Source organism: Meriones unguiculatus, chromosome 3 (assembly GCF_030254825.1).
Source record: "Meriones unguiculatus strain TT.TT164.6M chromosome 3, Bangor_MerUng_6.1, whole genome shotgun sequence".
Lineage (NCBI taxonomy): Eukaryota > Metazoa > Chordata > Mammalia > Rodentia > Muridae > Meriones > Meriones unguiculatus.
The window spans coordinates 154,669,948-154,697,506 of NC_083351.1; the positions used below are offsets into that span (position 1 = coordinate 154,669,948).

Here is a 27,559-nt window from a genome sequence, read left to right on the forward strand (position 1 = left end):
CCGCTGCCCCTACCTATCCCCTCCCTCCCGCTCGGAGGCGGAAAGGGGAGGACGAGGAAGAAGAAGAAAAAGAAAGAGAAGGGGGGTGGGGTGGGAGAACTGGATATAAAGATCGGCTGCGGCGGGGGGGATGGTGGAAGATTTTTGGTCTCCTCAGCAGCGGCTTTTCTTGCGGCGGCGGCGGCGGCGGCGGCTGCAAGAGGAAGAGAAGCAGCCCCGGTTATGACTGCCGCATGTTAATAGCTCCCGCTCGGGTCCGCGGGCTGCAGCCGGAGACACAGCCTGACTCCGAAGTTGTGCAACTGTGCCCTGGGAGAGACATTTGAACCCTCCTTCTCTTTGCTCCGCTCCGGCCCCCCCTGGGGCGTGTGAAGCGAGGAAACCTAAAGGAAGACTAGCTTTTGGCTTTTCCCGGCGTCCCCCCTTTCTCCATGGCCGTGTAGAAGAAGAAAGGAAAAGAGACACTTTTTGTTGTTTCTTTGACTGGGGTCTCCGCCCTCCTGCCGTCTCTGCGTTTTGATTACGGTTCTTCGCTCGGTGTGGCTGGCTGGGGTGTCTACACTGGGGCCGGTCCATCTTTTTTTGTTGTTGTTTTGTTTTTGGTTTTTTTTCTTTTTTCTTTTTTTTTTTTTCTCTTTTGCCCCGGGGCTCAATGGATGGATTGTGGAGAACTGTACCGGGTTGCAGGTTGTTGAGCAACTGATGGGACCATCTCAGGGACCGGCGGTTACGGAAGGTAATTTATTCTTTGCGCTCTTCGTAACAGTGCTCGCCCTGGTCGGGCGCAGGCGGTGGCACCCTCTGGGCGGGCAACCCGAGAGGGTGCGCGGTTCACGTACACTCACCCTTCCACTCACACATTCGCCTTCGCACACTCGCCCTCACGCGCACACTCATCTAGTCGTGATGCGGGGCGGGAATGGAGCCTCCTGGCTGGTGGGCGCCGGGGTTTGGCATGGGTTCGAGGTTTTACCAGCTACTGGGCGATGTGGTGACAGAGGGAGGTGTAGGGGAGAGGAGAACCCGCGCACTGTCACTCGCACACGCCGGGTGACAGGAACGAATCCCAACCCGCGCGTTTCCCCTCCCCTGTCACCCCAATGCCGTCCTTTGGTAGGGGCAGAAAGCAGCCGAGGGGGCGCCTTTTCTCCGCTAGGCTGGAGCAACATTGGAAGTGGGAACGGGTTAGAGGACGAACAGGGACCCGGTGAGGAACTCAGCTCTGGGGTGATGGCGAACGTGGGGTGGTGAACCTGGTGTGTCCCTCCCTGGAGCATTTAAGGTGTCTGAGACTGCCCAGGTCGCGCCCCTGAGAAGTGGAACCGCGTTGCCTCCGGGCATCCCTCATGCGTGTCCCCTTCAAGGCAGTTTGGTTTAGACCTGTGTGCCTAGGCTTTGTTGGGCGATTACAGCTGGAGAAGGCTGCCACTTTCATGGGTGGGAAGGGTTGAGCCGTGCTGGGAGCCAGCACCCAGGGTACAGAGGGTGTTCAATGGGTCGGGGCGGCCGCGGCGCCAGGGTGCGGTGGGCAGAGCAGAGGTGGCCGTGGTGGCGGGTTACAGGTAGGAGAGCAGGCACCTAGGTGCTTTTCGTGGGAGAGGGACAGTCTCTCTGAAGGGGCGCTCAGGGACTACCGCTACCCAGCCTCTGGTTCTACCTCGGTGGCGGCAGCTGAGCATGCCAGATGTCCAGCAGTGCAGCCAGTGTTTGTAGGGGTAGTTGGCCAGGGGTAGGCGTGCGTGTTGTATGTGTGTATAGGATCCTGCGCGCTTGGGGTGGCAGGAAGGCTGTGCAGGCAGAGGAGACCTGAAGCTACTTGAGTAGAGCTTGTTTGTTGAAACCGCTTGGGATCTGCTTAGCTGGAAAATCTGGTTTGAGGAGGCCCGGAGGGGTTGCAAGGAAGCCTGGCGGCAGGTTCCCTCTCCCCTGGAGATGCGTGCAGGGCTTGGAGTCGCTGGTGCAGAGCTCCAGGTACCCCAGACTGGCCTTGATGAGGAGCTGCTAGGGCAGACACCCCTCTCACATTTGCAGTAATCAAGTCTAGCCTGCAGAAATCCCTGATCTCTGGAATGATCTGGCCACTTTCCTCGCCCGAATAGAAACGTGTGTTGCTTTTATTGATGGCCAGTGATAGAGCAGCTGGGCGAACTGGAGCCTTGGAAGCCGCCTCCCGAGTGTCTCCTCCCCAAGGCTCCCGTGGTCCCTGACTGCAGTAGTTTAGAGAACATTGGAAACAACAGTGTAAGCATCTTTGCCACTGCCTCCCTCAGAGCCGAACCTGCTCCTGTCTGTTGTGTTTACTTTCCTGGGTGGATTACTCATTAGGAAGTGTAAGGCTGCTTGCACCTCTGATTTTACATCTTTGCAGCCAGCTGCTGGGGAAATGAGGAGACACAGACTCTGGCAGGAAGGGGGAAAAATGCCTTCTGTGTTTTGCTCTGAAGTAAATAGGTCTGTTAATTTTAGTGTCATATGGCTGTCATCGCTAGTTCAAGAATGCCACCGTCGAATCTGAAAAAAAAAAAAAAGACTTTAGTGATTTTGCATTTGGAAAGTCAGCTACATTTGCCTATGAGATAACAGGGGTTAGCCAGCTCCCTAATTCATTTTCCAATCTATAATGGTACTAAGTGGTCAGCAGTTCTTGAGCCCAATTTATCTGTATGCGGATTACAAGTAGAATTGTCGGTCTTTTTCCTGTGTCACCCAAAGAGGATATCAAGTAATTTGTGTAGAAATCAAGGGGATGTTTATGCTGAAATCCCTCTCAGCTTTGTTTTTCTCCTTTAACTAATGAAGGAATGGGTAACAGATGTGCAGGGATAAACACTTCTTAATAAAGTTATGCTTCCAAAGAGAAGTACTTTTAAAATGCAATGAGTAAAATATATTGCATTACTTTGTTGTATATTACTTCTGACTACTTTGATGTTTATTGAAGATGGCTAAGTTGTAGTTTACTTTTAAAAAATACATCTTTATAAATGGGCATTTTATTTTCTAAGTATACTTTTATTAAGTTTCTGACCAGTTCAGTAAAGCATAGGTTACAAAGGACAAGTACAAAATCATCCACTGTTGCCTAATTTGAGTAAGTTATATTTTATAAGGTATTTGTAAGATATATTGTAAGTGACCATGTCCATAATGATAAGAAATCCTTACAGTTATGACTTTTAAACCCCTAGAACCTTGCTTCCTATGCTTTTTTTCTCCCTTTTTAGGGGGTTTGTGTGAAAGTCTCTGTACTTGCAAACATTTCTGAGGACTGAAGAATACTTTCCCTCTCCTTCCCGAGGCTCTCACCACGGTGATTTGCAGTCTTCATGCTGGGAGATCCCGTCAGATCTGCTCTGTTTCCTAGCAGCATGTGCTTCCTAGCAGTCATACATTCCACAGGTCCTTATGTCGTTAGGACTAAGTCTGTCAACCTATTGCGCTGTCTTGAGCCAAAGGTGAATATGTCAAGAGTATTTGATTGCCATTCTTCAGCACTTGCTTCTCACTAAACATTCAGTAATCTGCTCCTCTGGAGTCTGTGGTTGAGTGGACCACCGCCTACCCAGAGAAGGAGGCGTGATGAGTACCAGGGTTTGTGTTAGCTATTTCTTAAGGTGGTGATGTTGGGCTGCATCAGGCATCCCTAGCTGGAAGAGTGGTAAGCCACCCTGCGATTTGCCAGCTGGGGAAATGCTTTCGATGTCTCCGTTGAGGTTGCGTCGTGTGATTATGCTTCAGATGGAGAGCCCTGCTAAAAATTATGAATGGGAGGTCTTTATGACACAATTCTCTTCATAATATTCTCGTTGCAGTTTGCAGGTCATCCCCCCATGCACCCCTAACCCCAGCCCATTAGGCAGGTGTGGGATGTACTGGCTCCAGCTGCTATGCCTGACATTGTTTCTAGTATTCAGCAACAGGCAACATTTTTTTTTATGGACTTGATTTACCTTTGATTCAGAAGAGCTATAGGCAGGAATCGTAAGTAACAGATTAAACATGATTATGAGATCTCTGATACTGAAGTTACTAAAATCATAATGGAAAACTGAAATTGTTTCTCAGATTTGATCTGGGCCACTTTACAGTTTGCTGGAAACTCCTTCGAAAGGGCTGCCAAATGAAAAGGGCATTTTGCTCCATAAACCAGCAAGGAAACCTGAGCGTGATTTTTGCATTTAGGATCCTGCACTGGTTTTGAGAAATGCTTGAGATGCTTAGTTTTGCCTGGTGTGAACTATCCTGAGAGTGGTTGGGAGGAGAGGCAGCTCAGCTTTCCCTAAGTTTCACAAATGGCTCTTTTGCCTGTGACTCCTTAGATTTGCATTACATTCAAACTATGCCTTTGCTCACTTAGGGTGGGTCTAGGCTACATTGTAACTTAACCTTTGTTTCCTTCAGTAGGGCATGTGTATGCTTAGATTATTGTTGCTTTTTAGATTATCCCTGGCTTTTTATTCTGTGCAAATGCTTTTGCTGAAAGAATGCCTTCGTTAATAAGAAAACAAAAGCCGTCAAATGTAAGGGCATTGGGGTACTTTTTCTTTGTTATCTCACTCAAACACACATGAGCACAGTCACTGTGTGTGAGTGCAAGTGGTTATGGAGATTTTTAATTCCTGCAGAGAAAACTCCAGTTGTTCATTCACTGTGAACTTGATACCGATGCTTACATACATTCGAAACCCTAGTAAGAACTTGTCCATAGATAACATTAATGATTTCTATGCTGTGCATTCCCCCTCCCTTTGCAAAATGTGTTTAATGATTTTCCTGGTCTGTGTATTAATGAAATTAATTCTACTTCACAAATAACCAAGTGTAATGTTTCTTTTAGAATTCTGAATTTTATATTCATTCATTGACAAACACAAAATGTAAAAACACGTCACTAGTTGACCGGTTGTCTTACTCCAAAGGAACTGCCTCCATTTATTTTAGGGTTGGTGGAGTTCTGCCTCTATTTCAGCATGGAGGAGTACTTTAAGCCTTTTTTTTTCTTTTTCTCCCTCTGTAGTAGAACTTGAACCTAGTACTTCAAGGGTGTTAGACAGGCAAGTGCTTTACCACTGTGTTATATTTCCAGCCCCCAGATTCAATAAATATTAGTAGATAATGAAATTATTCATGTCCTAGTATGTCCTCCTGACATTATAAAAAGAGACTTAATGTTAATGAATGTCTTTATAAGAGTAAATGCAGACCAATGAAGTTAAAATTTTGGCCTATATTACTCAGAAGTTTAAATGGAATCGTGTTAATGTGCAATCCATTTCATACTGAGAATTGTGTTTGGGATGGAGAAATAAATCACCTGACCGACAGCCATCTGTCTTGTCAAATTTACAGCTCAGTTGTTGTGTCGAACCAAGAATGTTCTTAGACCAGGACTCTCTAAGTATGTTTCTGGGAACTTGAGGGTTGTGAGACCCCATCAAAGATCTGCAAAGAAAAAAAAAAGTTTTCATAATCACCTTTCAATATTGTTTGCCTTTTGCTCTCCCTTTCATTCATGTACAGTTGAGATTTCCAGAAGGTGTGTGGATCATGATGACATCATTGTTCTGCTGGCATATGACATGTGCACTGTGCTTTCCTGCCTTTTATGGAACTTCCGGTTTACTATATATATATATATATATATATATATATATATATATCAGTGACAATTTCCCATAGCACTCTCAAAGGACACTTTATAAATCTTGTCTTAAAGAGTATAAGGGAATCCTGTGACCAAAGCAACTGAGACCCAGTGAAACTTTTCCCCACATCTTCCTCCTCATAATGTCATCACGTGACCATAAAAGGGAACATCTAGGAGGAGTGATCAAGTATAATTCAAGCTTCAAAAGCACGGGCAGGCTGTAGATGTTGTGTTTACTAGTTCCCCGGTAGTACTGTTCCTGTGTTCCTCAACGTTCTGTGGAAAGCTTGATGGTAAGCGTTTTGGCCATCCCACGGGTATCCAGTAAGAGCTGCTGACTGGCACTTGGATGAGTGTAGAGGAGCCAAGAGAAAAGAAATTTAAAGCTATTCATGAGGCATAGCTCATTTATCTAGAAAGGAAGAATGCTGTAGCGGTAAAGAAAAGCACATGGTTGCCTAGGTTTTTGAGAATCTATTTGACTTGGGGCCGGACATTTGATCTCACTGTACCTCAGTTTCCTCCTTTACTCTGATGGGGTTGGCAGTTGTATTACATTCACAGACTGTTGTGAAAATACAATAGGCAAATATACTAAGAGGTTTGGAAACAGTTTCTGGAACACGATAATAATAAATAGTCAGTGACTGCTGCCTTTATTGCTATCATCATGATTATCATTGTCATTAATACTGATCTCTCAAGAGTCCTAGGAAACATTAATCAATTCCCTATGTGATCCAGATATGCTGTTACGTTTCACATCACTACTTCATAGTGTACATTAAAATCTTTCTAAATTTAAAAGTTTCATGTAAAAGATCCTTATTTTATTCTTAGACCTTGCAATTCATGGAGAGTTGATAGCATTTTTTTAAATAGGAGAAATTAATAGAACACCTTTGTCAGTTTGTGCTAAGGTTGAAGTTGGGTAGTGTGAATGCTCAATTAAAACTAGTTTCAAAGACCCTAATTGAATATTTATGCATCTTGGGAATTATTAGGGAGGAAATCACTTTTCTGAAGTGATATCAAGATGACTCACTACACACTTAATCTGTTAATCACTACCTAAGCACCACAACAGGCCATTTCAGTGAAAAGGATCCTTGGGGTAATTATATCCTGTGGTTCAGTCTGTATATGAGTGGTTGAAATGCCTAACTAATGGTGAAGGAAGCTTTGCATACAAATTAGCTTGACTAGGTGCTAAAGTTTAACTAGAGAACTCTAGTCCTTGGGAATCAAGTTTTCGGACAGCTATTGAGAGCCCTGTACAGACTCTACACATTTTTACATATTTTCCATGGATATATGTAAGTTTGGAATCAGGCCTGTCACTGTGATTAACCCCAGCACTTGGATTGATGCTTTCACAGTTTTGGAGAATCTAAATCCTACTGTGTAGATAGGCAGAGTGAAAAACTGTTTAAAGTATGAGTTTTTCAGAAATGGCCCCTGGATTAGAGACATCTGAATATACTCTCCAACATCCACAGGTCTGCATCCAAGGTGTCATCTGAGAAAAAAAGAGAGTAAACCCACATTGCTGCTTAGGGAAGAAGAATAAGATTCAGGGAGCGTTTGACTTATGTTACCTGACATTACCAGTCATAGTGTTATTAGAAATGGCCTTGAGTACAATCATTAAGAAAGCTTAGCTAAATCAAATTTCATCTTCTTAATTGAAGAGTTCTTCATGAGCTACGAAAATCAATAGTGTTTTTACTAAGCTGTTAAGAAATGTTTGGGGTCTGTTGTTTGTTTCTCTTACTGGTCTTTCTTTTATCTCTCCTTTTTAACCATTGAAATCCTCATTTCTGAATGCCTTCTCTTCAACTAAAATAATGTTAAGTTCTGCTACTAATTCCTTGCCAAAAATAATCCTGACAGGAAAAAAAAGGTCTTTTGACATCCACCTCACTATGCCTGAAGATTGACTTTAAGTCATGAAAATAACCATTTAACTTAAGACATTTCAAGTTAAACAGCAGAGCTTCTTTTCGCGGGGTGTCAACAGCTCTTTAAGCATTAACTGCCTCAATGTTGTAACCAAATCAAGTCATCATCCACTTCCAAGATTTACAGATTTCCATGCTTTTGAAAGATTTATAACTTCAAAGTACAAGTACTCATAAGATTGCTATACATGAATTATGCAAAGGAAATCTTACAATTCAGAACCCAAAAAATTGCCTTAAAGACTAGAAGTATTGAAAGGCTCATAAATAAGTTTAAAGTTGAGCATGAACATCTGTATTTCAGTGACTGTTGCCAATAAGAGTACTCTTTGTCTGTCTTTCTTTCTTTCTTTCTTTCTTTCTTTCTTTCTTTCTTTCTTTCTTTCTTTCTTTCTTTTTTCCTTCCTTCCTTCCTTCCTTCCTTCCTTCCTTCCTTCCTTCCTTCCCTCCTTCCTTCCTTTTTGTCTTCCTTTTCTTTTTAATGTGTGACTCTTCTAATTATCTAGTTTTTACATGGAGAAGAAAAATCTATAACATAGCAGTTGAGAAGAATCGAATGGGGGTAAACATCACCAACAACAAAAAAAAGCCTGCCATGTTATACAACTGACTGGCTAAGATGCAGCACACTTAAGAGTTTGAAAGTATGACTCAAGAAAATGAAAGCCAAGTGAAAAAAAATTAACAAAACAACCCCCACCCCCACCAGCTCCCTCTGTTTGATCAGGCTGTGTTGGTGTTTATGCATCCCGCAGAGACAGAGTGTGTTACTATTCAAGACAGCCCCCAGTGGCTCACAGTAGCCTGAGCCTATGAGAATAAGGGTGAGACTCAGCCCGGTTTTTGATGTTCTGCTCCGGTGGGTAACTTGAATACTAAAATGCATTCCATTGACAGCTGACCCTGTGAGAGGGTTTTCAACAGTCTCCTGTTTTGTTTTGGTTTGGTTTCCTTCTCCCTTCCTTTGCTCAAAGCTCTTACAAATAGAGACTTTTGGGTGAGAGGAAATGGGCCTGACTGATGGCCATCTTTCTGCATGAGATTTGATTTCTGGTAGTCAAGGGAGGGCTTAGCTGATTTACATGAGCATTTTCTTTCCTTCAAGTTTTCTGTGTTCTTGATTTGTCAGAAGCTAATGTGTGTTGTTTGAAAATTGACTCAGAATACTGATCATGACTTCAAGGAATGGACAAAGAACCTATTGAGAAATAATTTTGATTAATACAACACATTTGTGTATCCATTTTCTTCTTTGTAGTGGCTTTAGACTTCAGTAGAAGTTTTCCAGGGACATTAAATTTTATTAAATATAGTTGTCTATGGATGGAGAACTGAGGCACCTATTTCCTTTAACAATAATACACGTTTGTTTCAGTTTAGGAAAATTTCAGTTAAATGTCGGTCTCATTTTCAACAACTTTGAAGTTGTTGAAAGTGAGACAGTCAAGCATTCCACAATAATTCTGAAATGATGAACACTTTATAATAATATTGCAGTTGTCATGTTCACTTATATTCAACTTAAAAACTTTAGATGAGATGTTATTTGTATCGCCTTTTATTTTAATTGCAAAGCTAGCTTTAGGTTGAAATGGTTCATTTATTGGGAGTTTACTGTGTTTTTTAGATGAAACATTTGGGGGGAAGGATGGAGGTTTACCTAAATCAGTACAGTTTTTCATGTTCTCTTCCACTGGGCTCCTGTTTCAGTTGTAAGCCCCCACCCATATTACCACTTTGCCTTCTCCAAAATGCTTAGAAGGTATGTTTGGTTTTTTTTGTAGTTAAAATTAGATACTTAGCTTTTACAGCTGTCTGATATAGCTTGAGTATCTCAAAACAGAAATCCCTCATGTCTGAACCACTCTCTTCTTAAAATTCAAAACTTACCTGACCTTAAATGCAAGGTCATGTATTAAAAATGCACATGCAGACAAGGTATACATGCTGCCTAGAAATGATGAGTGAATTTCATGGGTATCATTTCAGGATAGCTCACTATATACATATAGATGTTAAACAAGCAACAAATAAATATTCAAACCGCAGAGCAGTTCTGTCCAAGCAGTTTGGATAAGGAATTCGACCTCTGTATACTGGCAAATCAGAGTCTGTAAGGATGTTGCGCTTCCTCTGTGGATAGAAAGATAATGAACTCAGAGGGAAGGCTCAATGGACACCAGACGATTTTCCACAGAATACAGAAGAGCAGTTTATATCATCTGAATGTCCAATATAGTAAACGTTTGTTAACTGATAACAAACCAGCATTGAAAAACTGGCTCTGAAAACCATTCATTGAAAATAGTCAAGAGTCATCTTGTAGATACATACCATACTCAAAAACCCAACAAAATCATGCAAAATCATGGTTTAAAAATTTTCAGCTTTTGTTCGGAAACACCCACTGTGGCCGAAACGCTGTCACAAGTCACCAGTACTCTGCATAGTGTGGAAACCTACTAAACCCTGGAAGATGCCATTTACAGAATAAATGACGTGTTTTGTTTTTGTTTTTGTTTTTGTCTTTTCCATTCTGTGGTAGAGTTACTGTGGAGTCCAAAGGCCTAACTGAACTCGGGTTTGGCCAGAATGCTGTCTTCTTCTTGTATATGAACACTGCAGAGAACAGTGCCCTTCTTATAGGCTTTAAGTAGATTACACAGGCACCCATGTGAACAGGGCTTCCCCGATGTCTCATCAGACAGCACTCAGGATAGAACTAACTCATGTTTGCGTGTCACCAGCGAAGTCAGAATATCTTTACAGAAAGGAGTCACGCAGTGAACGCTGAGGGAAGGGGGCATAGGAAAAATAGTTATCTTAACAGAAACTGGAAAAACACGATTATGGAATGGGAATAAACACAGCACAAAACAAATGTAAACAGAAGTAAAAGAAGGACCAGTGTGCATTTACGGATATGCATCCATCCATCTGTTTGAGCATTTACACTGGCTAGTGTACTCATTATGTCATGCTTCAGATGGAGATACATGTTTATTCAAGTAAACCTTCTGTTTAGAGACAGACTCTTCAAATGTACAGCACGTGGGATGTTTCCAATAATTGAGGCTGAGTAACTTCATCTGTATGCAATGACTCCAAGGCAACTTTACCTAAGTATATCTAATACTAATGTTTTCAAATGACAGGTATCTAATCTCTTTCCATTATGTCAACATCAAAGCCCCAATGACCCACCAAGGTAAAGTGGTGCTCTAAAGTATTACTTATGTGAGCGCAGGATGGTAAATCTGTTGACATTTTGTATCTGTATGTGAATATGTGTGTGTGTGTGCGTGCCTATGCATGTGTGAATGTAATCTGTGACGATAGGTGAGCTTATGTGCATTACATATATGTAGGATCACACACAGGACATAAGAGAACATCAGATTCCCTGGAACTGAAGTTGTAGGTAGTTGTGAACCACCATGTGGGTCCTGGGACCAAATCCAGATCCTAGGAGAGCAATAATCTTAACTACTTTCTGAACTATTGAGTCGTTTCTCTAGCCTCCAATTTATCATTATCATTATCATTATTATTATTATTTGAGATGCCGTCTCCTTATGAATCTGGAGCTTGCCAATTTGGTTAGACTAGCTGACCAGTGAGCTTTCAGTATCCCCTGTCGCTGCCTTCTCAGTGGTGATACCACAGGCTCATAGCCACCTTAGGGGAAGCACTTTAATGCCTGAGACACCTCTACAGATCTTTGTGCTTTTTTTTTTTTAACTTCAATAGTTCAGGCTGGCATTGAACTCTTCATTCTCCTGCCTCAGCATCACTGTTCTAGGCATTTACTGCCATGCAAAGCTTGTTTTTATTTTTATTTTTATTTTTAATTTCTTTTATTTAAATTGGAAAGTCATGTTATTTTAAAAATTTTAGTACCAGCTCAGTATAAGTAGTAACATATGAAGATAATTTAGGAGAAATCTTACAGGTTAATAGAAGTTTAATTAGAAGAACTGCCTTGAATAGTGATCTTCCTTATTGCAGGTCCCTAAAGAAGAAAGAGCATTAGAAATCACTATGCTATCAACACTGTGTTTTGGTGATTTGATGGTATTAAGCAAACTTTGCAAGCATTTCCCTTTTTTGGTGCGTTTGATTAAATGTGTGATCTTATCTCTGTGAAACAGCCTGCTGGGCTGCAGACAGTAGCGTTCAGAAATGAAATTTGCTCAGAGCCCCTGAGCAGACATTTATTCAATGAGACCTTTCTTGAATAATAGATGGCAGTGAGATAGCAGTAGTGTGCCTGTGTGTCTTGTGTGTGTTTCCTTCCTTGAGTTTAGGGAGTGCCGAGACAGAGCGACAGCAACACAAAAGGTAAACAAAGGAAAGCATCAGGTTTATAAATGAGCGACTAGTCTGCTTTATTGTAAAATGACATCATTCTGTGTGATGTGTAATGAAGTTTTCACTGTTAATTCAGAGGAATTTCATTAATGCTTTCTCAGGGTCTCCTTGAGTCCCAGCAATTTTGAGTCACTCATTTTGAGTGACTCAATTTGACTCAATTTTGAGTCATTCATCCTTCTGTAGCTTATTGCATATTTTGAAGACCATATCTAAATTGTATTTTATGGTTACAGAACGTACTCAACGCTAAGCATTGGTAACAAAAAGTTGAGGCAGAAACCATTTATGTGTTGATACTCCTTATCTTACTTAGGATCGTTATTGTACTGATAAAACAGCAAGACCAAAATAAATCTGGGAGGAAAGGGTTCACACTTTCACAACACTGTTCATCACTGGATGAAGTCAGGACTGTAACTCAAGCAGGGCAGGAACCAAAGGCAGGAGCTAATGCAGGGGCCGTGGAGGTATGCTGATTACTAACTTACTCCACCTGGCTTGTTTATCCAGCTTTCTTATGAAATCAGAGACCACCAGCACAAGGCTGGTCCAACCTAAGATACGCTGAACCCTCTCTCATCATCCACTAATTAAGAAAATGCCCTAGTCTGTTGCCCAGTTGAGGCTCCCTTATCTCAGATGACTCCAGCTGTGTCAAGTTGGCATAAAACTAGCCAGGCAGTACACTCCTTGTTTCACAGTACTCACACAGAGTTATTTTGAACTTGAAAATTCATATCAATTGCCCATTTTGTATTCGTTATGTACTTCAGTGAAACTGAGATTATATACACAATTGTAAAATTTTCTTGAACTCCTCCAAGTGGCATTAATTTTTTGAGAGCATCGTTTTAATACTACACAATATTCTCTAGTTATTATTCTCTATTTATATACTAAGAATATATTTATATATCCATATTGCCTGTCAGTTCTTATGCTAGGATAAATGATGTCACAGTGAATATATTAACTTTTAAACCTGGGTTGATTCTCTAGTTCCACAGCTCAGATTCCTTGCATTAGGTCAGAGGGCACATTACTGTTCTTGACTTCTCCCTTCTGTGAGTGTGCCTTCTGGGTCAGTGGTCCTTTGGAAGTCCTCTCTTTAGAATTTCTTTCTCTTAATTGTATTTAGCAATTATCACTTCTTTGTAATGTAACAGTAATTTTTATTTTTATTTTTGTAATTTTTAGCATTTCCTGAGTTACGTATTTACCAGGATATAAAAGCCAGGGTCAGTTCCTCTTTAATAAAGAAGGGGATTCCCTGTATATTTTAAAATTTGAGTAGGATGGTGGATTATATCTTTAAGTACTGGGACTTTCCTGAATAGGCCCCTTAGTTCTTTGAAGCTGTTATTTTACAAAACTCAAGTTTTATCAAACTCTTAGTGGTACACCAAACTGATCATTGGATGCATCTTTGAAAATTTAAGTATGAAGAATCAGAGTAAATGACCAATAAACACATTCAGAGTAAACGAGATCTGTGTCTGAAGAAGCAGAGTGCAGTGGGGCAGAAGAATATAACATGGCTTACAGAGAGTAAACACAAATATGAGTATCGTTAGGTGTGGTTGGAGGTGTGTTCGTAGAAATGCACTAGGAACGAAATTTGAGGTGTTTCACAGTGATGACGCACATTTCTAAGATTTGTATACCGAATCTGGGACTGCCTAATTTTGATTTTGTTAATTCTGTGTGAGTGTGAGTATGTGTATGTGGGCACAGGAAAAGGAGGGAGAAAGACCACTATTTTATGTATCACTGTTGCGACTTGTGTTTCCTTTTGTAACATTTTAGGTACAGTTGCAGGAGACAGAACAGAATTTGGTTTACTCTCCCTCTCTGTGTTTTTATGTAACTCTGCATCAGAATATATTTATGAGACAGATTACAATGCTTGATAAATAAATGATTGTATAACTGCATGGCTACGCTCTGTGGACCTACATGAATCAAGTGAATATGCAAATGGTTATTAAAGTTTCTGTGGCAAGAGAAATTTAAATGACATTGAAAATTGCTGTTTTGTGCACTTTAGTTTCTTTAAAATACGACTCTGTGAAGAGCTGATGGGACTGTCCCAACATGGCAGGTATGCAGCTTGTCTGCTCTGCAGCAGTATTACTGCTTGAACTTCTCGGATTTAAGGCACTGTATTGGCACCATAGAGTTATGTTCCAGTGGTCATAGAACCCTCTGTCTGTCTTTCTTTAAATAGTGCATGAGATAGCGGTGACTTCCTTTAAAATGTCTGGAATATAAAGGGAAGTGGTGAAGCTATTTTGAACAGAATTCCCCCCGGGTTTGGGTACAGAGCTTGCCTCAGAAGTGGGAGGACTTGGATTCTAATTGTAGCAGGCATACATGCAGGCCCGTGAACACACACACACACACACACACACACAAACACACAATGAAAAAATTAGACTATCCTTGCTTGAAAGTTACATTTAAAAAAAAAAGCAACCAACCGCTTTTACTCAACAGCATTTATTACTGAGTCGATCTTACAAAAAAATTTCATGATATCCTCCTTGAAGAATAATATTTCATGTGTTAATTGGATATTGAAAAACGATGAAATGGGTTACATATTTTATAATAGTTTATATATTAAATGTGATATAATGAAGCTATTATGTAAAAATACTAAGGATTCTAGTAAGTTTCTCTCCTAGTCTTCAGATTTCTTTCTTTGTACTTGTAACTGAATGTTATGAGTCACACATGTAATTCCAGAACTCACAAAGCAGAGGCAGAATCAGGAGTTCAAGGTCAGCCTTGGCTAGTAGAAATACATTATCTCAATATTTCCCTTATGATTTTTTTTCTCAGTAAATCACTTCAGCATTTGGCATTGCTTCTTATGTCAGTTTTCTTTATCTTATGTTAAGTTATTAAATACATTTAATATCCAGCGGTTTGTGTCCACAGACCAGTCTTTCAATTTTAACACTTCTTCTTTTAGAAAAGTGAGTGTGCACGCTGAATACTGAATACTTAATGCTATTCCTTTTTTCACATGACTGAATTTATTTACATAAAATTTTAAGTTATCATAAATTTTCAGTATTAAATTGTATTAAGCTCTAGAGAAGTTGAACAATTATTTTGAAAATGAACATATACATCTAGGAAAATATAAAATACCGTGATTAAAATGTCTTTCTGAATGAATATCGAAAAGAACAGAGCAAGAGTTTTAGAGATTGGAAAAAACACAGTTTAAAACTTTACACTGTGAGAAATTACTGTCAATGGCTTAATTTTCTCAACGGTTAAGACAGGTGTAAAATGTACTTACTTTCATAGGTATACCAAATATTAAGTGAGCTAGTGCACATACTATGAGCGCATGAATAGAAAATTATTTGAATTTTTATTTTATTTTATTTTTTGTTTTTTAGAGTGTCCTCGATTTTATTTTTTAAATTAATTTATTTTTATTAATTACAGTTTATTCACTTTGTATGCCAGCTGTAGCCCCCCTCGTCCCCTCCCAATCTCACCCTCCCTTATCTACTCCCATACCCCTCTGAAAGTCCACTGATAGGGGAGGTTCTCCTCCCCTTCCATTTAACTCTAGCCTATCAGGTATCATCAGGACTGGCTGCATTGTCTTCTTCTGTGGCCTGGTAAGGCTGCTCCCTGCTCAGGGGGAGGTGATCAAAGAACCAGCCATTGAGTTAATTTCAGAGAAAGTTGCTGTTCGCCTTACTAGGAAATCCCACTTGGCTACTGAGCTGCCATGGTTTATATCTGTGCAAGAGTTCTAGGTTATTTCCATGCATGGTCCTTGGTTGGTGTATCAGTCTCAGAAAAGACTCCTGTGCCTTTTGGTGTTTTGGTTCTGTTGCTCTCCTTGTGGAGCTCCTGTCTCCTCTAGGTCTTTCTATCTCCCCCTTCTTTTATAAGATTTCCTGCACTCAACCCAGAGTTTGGCTATGAGTCTCAGCATCTGCTTTGGTACCCTGATGTGTAGAGTCTTTCAGAGGTCCTCTGTGGTAGGCTCCTGTCCTATTGCCTGTTTTCTCCCTCTTCCTATGTCCACCCCTTTTGCCTTTCTGAGTGAGGATTTTTCATCTTACCCAGGGTCCTCCTTCTTGCTTATCTTCTTTAGGTGCACAGATTTTAGTATGTTTATCCTATATTATATATCTAATATCCTCTTATAAGTGAGTATATACCATGTCTGTCTTTCTGATTCTGGGATCTCTAACTCAGGATGATCTTTTCTAGTTCCCAATATTTGCCTGCAAATTTCATGACGTCCTTGTTTTTAATTGTATAAATGTACCACAACTTCTGTATCCATACCTCTGTTGTGGGACATCTGGGTTGTTTCAAGGTTATGGCTATTACAAATAAAGCTGCTACAAAAATGGTTGAACAAATGTCCTTGTTGTATACTTGAACATATTTTGGATATATGCCTAGGAGTGGTATAGCTGGATCTTGAGGTAGAACTATTCCTAATAGTTTGAGAAAGTGCCAGATTGATTTCCAAAGTGGTTGTACCAGTTTACATTCCCATCAGCAATGGAGGAGGGTTCCCCTTTCTCCACATCCTCTCCAGCATATACTGTCATTTGAGCTTTTGATCTTGACCATTCTGATAGGTGTAAGGTGAAATCTCAGGGTCGTTTTGATTTGCATTTCCCTGATGACTAAGGCTGTTGGGCATTTCCTTAGGTGTTTCCTTGCCATTTTATATTCTACAATGAATTCTCTGTTTAGCTCTGTACCACATTTTTTAATTGGATTACTGGATTTGTTGCTGTTTCACTTCTTGAGTTCTTTATATATTCTGGATATCAGCCCTTCTTTCAGATATAGGGTTGGTAAAGATCCTTTCTCAGTCTGTAGGCTGTCATTTTGTTCTAATGACAGTGTCCTTTGATTTAGAGAAGCTTTTCAGTTTCATGAGGTGTCATTTATTGATTGTTATTGTCCTGTTCTGCCGAAGTTGTTACTTTTCTAAGTATACTTCTATGTTTTTCTGTCATTCCCTAATGAAAATCTTTACTTATATCAACTTTGCCATCAATTCCTCTCTATTTAATCCAGATGTATGCAGGGTGCTCAGAATGCGGAACATAATATCCAAAATATCTTCTGATTTTATGAGACTTGCAAACTTATGGAAATGAGACATTAAATAGTGTATCTGATATTTTTGTTTGTTTGTTTCTTGTGTTTTTTGTTTGTTTGTTTGCTGTTAAAGTGGTTGGCACTGGAAGTACAGCATGCCATGAGAATTCAGCTGCAGTGTTAGAGTGTTAGTCCCTGTCTAAAGTCGGGGAGTGGGGGGATTTCTCAAGGCAAGTAGGAAGATCAGCTCAGGGAGCATGTTTTATAAACGATGTTATCAAAAAGACACACCACAAAGCTTGTACCTGGGCAGGAGTGTGGTTAGGCAGAATGAAGGGGAGAAGGCAGTAGCATTTGGATTTGGCTGTATGTACATCACATCTGAAATGTTCATCTGACAAAGTATGCTGGCTAGTTTTTGTCAGACCCTCAATTGAAGAATTGTCTTACTCAGATTGGCTTGTGAGCATGTGTGTGGTAGCATTTTGCTTGATGCTGATTGAGGTGGGAGGGCCCAGCCCAAAGAGGAAAGTACCTCCTCTAAGCCTCTGGTCCTGGATTTCATAATGATCCAGTAAGCAGCCTTGCCTCCTGGTTCTTGCCTATGATGCCGCTTGAATTCCTGTCCAGATTCTCTTTAACATTCTAAGATGAAATTGACCCTTTTACTCCCCAAGTTGATTTTGCTCAGTAGTTCATCACAGCAACAGTAAGCATATTAGAATGCCGAGGAAGCAAGTATAGAGAATGTTTCAGTATGCATTGATGTTGAATTTTAGGATGTCATAAAAAGTACTTGCTCTAACCAGTCGCCAGACACTCTATTTGAGAATAGAGCTTACAAATACTAAAAGCAAGGTGTCATAGTTTAACGTTAGGGATATACACTCAATCATCTCTGTGACTCATGGTTGGAAGAGAGTGCTTTGCTCCAGAAGCTTGCTGAGTATTCACCCTTCCCCTAACTTCCTGTTTTAGTATCATCTACCTTTTAGCTTGGAGGAATCTGTGCACAATGAAGAAGTTGATGTAACAGTAGTGTGCTAAAGTTTAGCCAGAACAGCAGGAAATTAGTAATGTGGAAAGAATTGAGAGATCTGTAATGCTGTCACTCATTTACACAGGACAGACTTCATCTCTCCTTTATCAAGATTAAGGCTGTTATTAAATCTTAGGGCAGGCTTTTGGTGGGCGGTTATATAATTAATTTTAAAATCGTTTTGAGCAAATAACTTAATGCTAATGAGAAGTGATGCATGTTCTTGAAAAATAAAGCTACTGTCGGGGGTCATTGGGCAAAATAAAAATAATTATGGTTTAGGAAAACTATCCATGTGGAGTAAAATTATTACTGGAGGAAGTGTACTGTTATAAATATGGCTCAAGTCTTAATTCATTTTTGAGTATGTATTTACGGAGTGACTTATGTGAGAGATTTGAACTCTACTGTGATAAAGATCAAAAAGGAAAAAGAAAAAGAACGTGCAGCGTTTCTTGAGAACTTTAACCCAGGGAGCTCAGACAGGCTAGATAAGGCAAGGTTTTTCTGAATCACCGCTAAAGACTGCCCAGAAACTGGTGAGGCAGCTGGAAACCACTGACACAAAACACTTTAGCTTAAGGGCAAGGGAAGAAAGGGTTTGTTGAGTATCCCAGGAGAGCAGCTGGAACAGAGGTTTGGGAAAACAGGTATAAAATCTGGCCTAGGAAGTAGGCAGAAGTGCAAAGGGGACAGCAAGGAACACTGTGGAAGGCCAAATGGCAGGAGATTTGAAGCCTCCCCCGCCACTGCTCAGCTGGATCGGCCTTCCTGGGGCCCCTTCATGGACTTCGCTAGTTTTGGCTCATGTACATGTATGTTACAGTGTTCCAATTAGAATGCCTATGCAACTGTTTAATTTGTTGTTGTTGTTGTTGTTGTTGTTGGAAGTTAAATCCCATTGTCTGGAGTTGTGTTATACAGTTATACACACACACACACCCATATACATATTTATATGTCTCTTTTATATGCTGCATAAAAGTTGAAGAGTCAGATGTTGGAACTACATTCAATTTAGAGTGTTTAAAACACAAAGGCCATTTGCTCTAAATGATTTACTTATAAAATATATTATCGAGGACAGTAAAAGGGGTTCTTATTTAAGTGATACCTAAAACAAGAGTACTTCATTTGTCTCTCAGTACCACAGTGGCTGGAAACTGAGTGACAGATGTAAACAGGTTGGCTATATTATTTTAGAAATTCTAAGATAGTTTAAGTTTCCTGCTTGTTATTAATAATTTAAAGTCTTTCTTTTCTCCTTGTATTCGTCCTCAGATTCTTCATTACTTTTCATCTTTTATAATAACTAAATATTCTTTTCTATGTCTTTTGTAGAGAGAATTTTTTTAGTTTTAGATAGGGTCTCACATGTAGTTGAGACTAGATTTGAAATGTCAGTCCTCCTCATTCAGCCTTCTGAATTGAGATAGCAAATGCCTAATAGGAAGCCTAACTCTCATATAGCTTTTAGATTATTTCTTTCATTTTATACCTTTATGAAAATGTAAATTCATTAATGACTGTGACTGGAATTGTTTTTCATAAACTAAATGCTTACGTAAATGTGATTTTGCCTAGTTTTAAAAGATGAAGGTGTGATATGTTATATAAACATCATATAAGATACGGTTTCAATGACTTAAAATTAATAGTAGATATTCCTAAAAGTGGCGATGTCATAATTTTCTATTTGGAAAAAAAAATGAGCTGTAGAATGAAATAACCCCAAACCACAAGACTGCCATGTGACCACTGTGCAGCTTTGGATAAGTCCCCAAGACTCGGTTTATTACTTCATCCTAGGGAAGAGTATGTCTATTTAATAGAAGCTTAAGAGTTAATTTAGTTCATGTAATATAATTTCATCTAAAGTGTTTTATTATTATATTAAAAGTCAGATGAAAAAGTAAGTTTCGCTATGTTTACATTATGCACAAGGGAGCAAAACAGTGGTTCAAGTTTCCTTCCACCCCTTGCCTATTGCTTCAAGTCTGTGCAAAATTGACCTTGCATTTTATAGCTGTTGCTTTCTGTCTCCATGGCCTTTCTTTCATTCTGTCATGTTACTTCATGTACATCATACTATCATTTTTATCTCAGCCCTATTCTGAAAGGAATGATTATCTAGCAATTTGTGAGATACAAATGGAAGCCGAGTCTTTACAGGCACTGTCAAATAGGAATCCTAGAAAGGCTTTTATTACTTATTTTGATTTTGAATACCTACATCCTATAGGCATGCATACGTAATATGTATGAACCATGAAAACAGTTTTGTGATTAGGCTTTCAAATCTTTCAGAGCAGAGACAGTCTTCCTTCAGCCCTAAGACATAGCTGCCTCTAAATTTTATTTTAAGGAGCTAGAAAAAAAAAGCATCATCATAGTAAAGAAATATGAGATGGAAGATGAAGATGAGTTCAGACACCTTCATCCCAATGAATGTCTTTCCTTGAATGAAACAGTTTCACAAATATGTGAAAGACTATAGGAGTTAGTATGTGTGAACTCTCATATGTGTCAACTCGGAGTTAGTACCCTATGCAATAGGTGTGTGAAAACTTGTCTTTGAAAAAGAGAGATATGATATGATGTCAATATTTTTGTTCCCTCAGAGAACTGCTGTTTCTTTTTTTCAATTAATTTATAATTTATTACAACTTCTTCACTTTGTATCTCAGCTGTAGCCATCTCCTTTGTCTCCTTCCAGTCCCATGCACCTTCTCTCTTCTCCTTGTATGCTCTTTCACTAGTGCCCTAATAGGGGAGGACCTTCTCCTCTTCTATCTGTCCCTAGCCTATCAGGTCTCATCAGGACTAGCTGTATTGTCTTCTTCTGTGGCCTGGCAAGGCTGCACTCCCCCAGGAGGAGGTGATCAAAGACCTGGACACTGAGTTCATGTCAGAGACAACCCCTGCTTCCCTTACTAGGGAAAACCACTTGGAAGCCGCTTCTGAGCTACAGTTGAGCAGGGGGTTCTAGGTTATCTCCATGCATGGTCCTTGGTTGGAGTATCAGTCTCTGCAGGGACCCCTGAGCCCAGAATTTTTGGCTCTGTTAGTCTCCTCCATTTCTAGAGGGAATGTAAACTTGTACAACCACTTTAGAAATCAATCTGGTGCTTTCTCAGAAAATTAGAAATAGTGCTACCTCAAGATGCAGCTATACCACTCCTAGGCATATATCCAAAACATGCTCAACTATAGAACAAGGACATCTGCTCAACCATGTTCATAGCAGCTTCATTTGTAATAGCCAGAATCTGGAAACAACCCTGATGTCCCTCAACTGAGGAATGGATACAGAAATTGTGGTAATTGAAAACAAGGAAATGATGAAATTTGAAGGCAAATGGTGGGAACTAGAAAAGATCATCCTGAGTGAGGTATCCCAGAAGCAGAAAGACACACATGGTATATCCTCACTCTGCAGGAGAATACAGAGAGGTCCAACTACAGAGGACCTCTGAAACACTACTGATCAGGGTATTGAAGCAGATGCTGAGACTCATAGCCAAACTTTAGGCAGAGTGCAGGGAATCTTTTTTTTTAATTTTTATTAATTAGACTTTATTCACCTTGTATCCCAACTGTAGCCCTCTCCCTCATTCCCTCCAAACCCCACTCTCCCTCTCTCATCTCCTCCCATGCCCTTCTCCATGTCCACTGATAGGGGAGGTCCTCCTCCCCTTCCATCTGAACCTAGCCTATCAGGTCTCATCAGGACTGGCTGCATGGTCTGCAGACTCTGTGGCCTAGCCAGGCTGCTCCCCCTCAGGAGGAGGAGTTCAGGGAATCTTATGGAAGAAGAGGGGGAGACAGAGAACTGCTGTTTCAATAGGAGACTTTCTCTGTTCTCTACTTGTAACATGTAAAAGAGATACAAATTGTAACCTCTTCTGACAATTGAGAATACTGGTTTATAGAAGAGGAAAAGCTTTCAAGTTCTTGTTCTAGAGGGCTAAGTAACTGATTTTATTTATAATCCCGACTGCGCTAAAAATGAGTTAGTGATTTTTCATTTTAGTCTCCTTTTAGAATTGCTATGTATACAACTAAATTGTTGAATAATTAAATTTATGTTTATATGAATTGTGTATAAAAAGGACTATTATATAGAGTGGCATATTTAAACACACTTTAAATTTTTATTCTGAATATTTTGGGGGAATTGTTATGGCAAACCAGATGTTGCCAAATTCTTATTTAATCAGAGATAAAGAATATCTGTAATATCATTTTGTCTTGCTGTCAGCTAAATAAATGATACCATTTCAATCAGCATGCTCCAGGAGGAAGAAGGAGGGTGAACATTTTTCTACTTGCGTTTGCTGAGAATAAATATTAATCTTTTCTGTGGTAAAGGCCATGCTGTGTCTTCTGAATCAAGACCAGAAACTCAGGATGCCTTTACAGTTATTACCTTTAATGAATTTCACTCATTGTTTGCTTCTGGAGTATTAGAGTTCGCTTTTCATTCACATTATGCACTTCTAATGGCACATACCCATCTTGTCTGGAGGCTTCTTTTTGGGAAACTCTTGTGACGTTTATCTCTAAATGTTATCTTTAGGACCTGGTAAAGGTATGTTCTCAGCCCCAAACATTAACCCTATTCCTGAATTCCTTAAAAACACTGTGGTGCACAGAAAAAGAGCTTAAATGGCCATATAGCATTTTTTTCTGTTTCCCCTGTTTGTTTCTGTAACATTGGTTACATCAAAGTGCTCTTGTGTTTGTGCTGACAATCTCAGAAATCTTGCCTCAAGTAAGACATTAAAGTGATACAAAATCCAGAAGAACTAGACCAAACAATAGAAGACATAGGCCGCAGAAGTTAATTTCAGGCTCTGTTGGCAGTGCCAGTGAGAAGCATGACAGGAACCAGGAAGGGACACAGGGCACATACAGCGATGGACTCAGTGAAGAACAAATACAATGTACCGGTCAGTTTACTGCTCAGGAAAATACAACTCAGACCACAGAATGAATAGTCACAGCCCTGGAGAACAGCAACCATAGTGCATTCTCATATCAGAGTTTGAATTCCAAAGCAAAATGTCTAATGGTCATCCACTGTTCTTGCATTCAGGAGTTGTGATCAGGGGTTCAAGACTTGATTTTTCTACAGCATTTGGGACATATGTGGACAGTATTAAACTATGTTAAACTATAGGGGACCATTCTCAGACATAATAATTACACGATTTGACTAGTCGTTGTATATTATGTGGCTGTTTGCTTAAATCAGTTATCAAATGAATAAGAAAGTGAACCATGGAGGTAGAACTCTGCTTGAACTGGGGTAATTCTTTGGGATGAGGCTTAGGGTTTTAAATGAAGTTATTGTTCTTCCCTCTGTTTTACTCGTATCTGATTTCTAACATGCGATGTGAAAGGGTCATTCTTGAAGAGCAGTTGAAAGCACTTCACAAAACTGTCTTTGGAGTGACAGACATTGGAATGCAAAGGAGGAGGGAGAAAGAAACGTAAGGCTATATTTCACATTCCTTTTATTACAACATTTGGGGGAAGAACAGAAAGTACGTGTCATGTAAGTCGTCCGTTTCGGATGCAGCCTGCAGTATGTGCGGGGTGAGGGGGAGGGAGGGGTGCAGTGGTTGCCCCGTAGGCCTTCTTGCCTCCGTGGCTTGATAAATGAGAAAGAAAAACGTCTGCAGCACAGAGGTTTTGAACGTGGGTGTAGAACCAGATCGGTGAGTGGCAGTGCTGGTCAAATGCCTCCCCTTGTACTTGAGATTTATTTCGTGTGTCAGCATCGTGGGTGTGTGGCCCACGCACTATGGGGTAACAACCTGTATTTGATGTTTCCCCTCTAGTGCCCAGGGTGGTGTCTGAGTGTTTGCCACTTGGTGAATGGGCGTTTTCAATTCCCTTGTCATTCTTACATTGGCGAGTTTCTGTCTGCCTCAGTAGACCTGGGGATCAGAGTGCCTGAGAGTAGAATTCTAATGTATCCCAGGCTTAAAGGGGCAGGGTTGCTTTGTGGAGTTACCAAGTATAAACCTCACAGGTGTGAGTGTACAAAGAACTAGGGTAAGTGTCTTTATGTTTGTTGGTCTCTCATCTGAAGTCTTGGTGCCTTGTCTGAGCTACTATGTTTTGTTCTTAATAATCTCTAAATTGGTATTTTAGAACTTAGTTTGAAATACATTTAAATTTTTGACCTTTGTTATTTTTCCCAAAGTATTTTTATGTGTATATTAGTGGTGACTGAGAATCAGATTTGGAAGTATTTTCTACCTAATGACCAGCTTTCTTACTACTTGTTCATAGTACTCTGGGGCTTTAAGAGCATTTATTTTGCATTTCTATAATTTGTTAAATGTGCTTTATAGCTGTAGTACTTTAAGTACCTTATTTGGGATCTTATCATCTTTTGAAATAAACAATGTGCCATAGGAAATAGGAACAGTCCTTTAAATCTTCCAGACTTATTGCAGTTTTGATATATTAATGACTTTAAAGCATGGAATTATTTTGCTCAAAAACAAAAAACAAACAAAAAAAACAACCAAATTTCAGATTTTAATTTTATTTGAAGGAAAACCAGCATGAATTGGGTATATTAGATTTTTTATGGAAAATATGTTTTGTTATATTTAATTTAAAAATATTGTACAGATTCACTGGGTAAAGTGTAGTAAATAGAGGCACACTATGTGTTGACCAAATCAGAATAAATAACATTTCCATCTCCCTAAACATTCATCATTTCTTGTGCTGGGAACCTTCTAACTTCTGCCTTTGAATGCTTTATATAGCATAAACAACCTCCTGTGAACTCTAGCTACTTTGTAGCACTACAAAACAGAATTTACTCTTTCTACAAAACTTTAATTTGATATTCCTTATCCGAGCTTACTTTATTTTTGACTCCCACCACCATCAAGAATGGTCAGTATTTTCTCATTACTCCTATGAAGTTAACCTTTTTGGCTTCCACAAATGAGTAAGGTTATGCAGTATTTGTCATTTTGTGCTTAGCTTGTTTCACTTGACATACATACTCCACTTTCAAGCACCCTGATGCCAAGAAAAGGTTTCATTCTTAGTTTTTAATGACAATATTCCATTGTATGTTTCAATCACATTTATTCATTGACTTTTCAATAGATAACATGATTGCCTTTGTATCTTGGTTAATATACGCAATATAAAATAAACAGGAAAAGGCAAGTGCCTCTTTTGAATGCTGATTATAGTTTTTGGATTTATATCCTATAGTGGCATAAGTGGACCATTATATCTCTGTTTTAATTTTTGAGAGTCTTCTGCAGTGGCTGTAGTAATTTATATTTTCACCATGTATGAAAGTTGCCTTTTGTATCTTTGCCAGCCTTTGTCATATTTTGTCTTTTGATTATGACTCTCCTAGCTGGAGTGATAGGATATCTCCCTGTGGCTTCGGTTAGCTTTCTTCTTATAAAAAGCAATATTGTGCCTGTTTTCGTTTTTAGTGCTATTTGTGTGGCCTCTTTTGAGAAATGTCAATTTGGATCATTTCATAGGAGTATTTGGTTTGAGTTCCTCAAATACTCTAGGTATTTTTTTTATGTCTTCTCAAATATATTCTCCCCTTTTTCAAATTGCCTTTGCACAGTTGATTGTTTTCCTGGCTGTGAAGAAACTTCTGAGCTTGACATACCCTGTTTTTCTACTTTTGCTTTTACTGGTGGTATTTTGAGGGCCTTATTTAATACACATCTTTGCTTCCGGCAATGTGTTGAGGTTATTTTTCTTATATTTTTCCTAGTATATTTTATAGTTTTGGGTTTTTGATGCATTTTTTAGTTGATTGTGTGTGTGTGTGTGTGTGTGTGTGTGTGTGTGTATCTGCTGTGGGATTCAGAAGTCTGATTTTATTTTTTTCTCCTTAAGTAGATAAAAATTTTCTACTAGTGATCAAAATGACTCTTAAACAGATTTTTTTAACACATTGGACAAAGATCATTTAGAGTTAGATGCATAGACTCATTTCTGTCCCAGGGGTCTGAGTATAGATTTTTATGCTATTGTGTTCTTTGGTCGCTATGGCCTTGTTCTGCTTTAGCATTAGGTGTTGTGATATCTCTAACCTTGTTCATTCTTCTTATGGTTGCTGAGCTGCTTAGAATTTGTTGTGGTTTCAGATGGATTTTTAGCATAACATTTTCTTTGAAGAATGTCATTGGTATTTTGCTGGGAATTGCTTTGTGCACTATAGATATTGTACTTTGGTAATCTTCCCAATATATTGTAATCAAATTTGTTTCTTCCATTGGTATTTGCCAGTGTTGTGTTATTTTCAAAACAGAGATCGTTCATGTCTTTAACATATTCCTAGAGATTTATTTTTACAAATATTCTTGGTAGATAATGTGAATAAAATTGCTGTCTTGATTTCTTTTGAGCATTTGATATTGGTATGTAAAAATGCTGATTTTGCTTCTACATGTGTGTTCTGCCACATCACTGAATCTTTTGATAAGCTCTAATGCTTTTGTTTGCTGATGCTTTTAGGATTTTCTGTGCAAGAAATGCTTTTATCTGCAAAAAGGTAGACCGATTTCTCCCTTTACTATTTGAACACCCCTTTTTTATTCTTCTTATTAATTACTATTATTATTCCTAATGCTATGATGAATAGTAGTGTAAACATTTTGTTTTCGTAAGAGCGGAGAAGTCCACCTATCCGTCAAGGTGTTTAATCTAAAATGCATGTGTAAAGGCAGGCATCAGTAGTCCCATTGAGGTACAGAGAGAATTTCATTGTTACTTGCTTCAATATCTTCTCTTCTCACATCTTCTCTCGACTTGTTCTAGGCCCATATATGTTCTATTCTTCCCTAGGCTCCTGACATCCTGGGATCCTTGGCAGGACCTGTGGGTGGAAAATGGTGGCCTCCAGTGGTGTGCAGTTCCTCTTCCAGTACCTTCTCTGTCTGATTAGTGACACGTTTTACTCTTGTTTCTTTTGCAAGGTTGATGGACACCAGAAACAGCCTGCATGCAAAGAGGGTGGGGGAGCTCCTTGTTTATTAAACTTCTCCTCTGGAAGGTGACTACTGCTTGCAAGAAGTCTCAAATACTGTGGCCAAGAGGAAGGCAAAACCCTGTTCTTCAGCTCTCCTGGAACACTCATCTTCAGAATATGATTTTTAGTTCATCTGTTATAAAAAGGATAGTTAAAAACATCACATCATTTTATGGTAATGTTCTTCATGGAATTGTGGAACTTGCAGTCTGTGTTGTCAGAGTAGGTACCTGTGTAGTGACACAGCAATTTGTGTTGCCAGCACTGGAACAATACGGTCTGTTGGTATTATATTCTTTCTTATGCCCCTTTTTGGATGGCCCAGTGGTATCTTTGATCATCGGCACAATGTTCTTCAAGAATATCTGGCTGCCTATTATCTAAGGGCCACTTAA

At 39.5% G+C, this 27,559-nt stretch overlaps 1 protein-coding gene across 22 annotated transcripts in view; it reads left to right on the plus strand.

Annotated features, from left to right (window-relative positions):
• Positions 1-599: 599 nt before the first annotated feature.
• Adgrl3 (adhesion G protein-coupled receptor L3) overlaps positions 600-27,559 on the plus strand; it is a 780,523-nt gene continuing 753,563 nt past the window's right edge. For all 22 annotated transcript variants that reach the window (XM_060380826.1, XM_060380806.1, XM_060380808.1 and 19 more), the window contains exon 1: positions 600-736. The gene's annotated coding sequence lies outside the window, so the exon portion shown is untranslated. The remainder of the gene's footprint in view (positions 737-27,559) is intronic.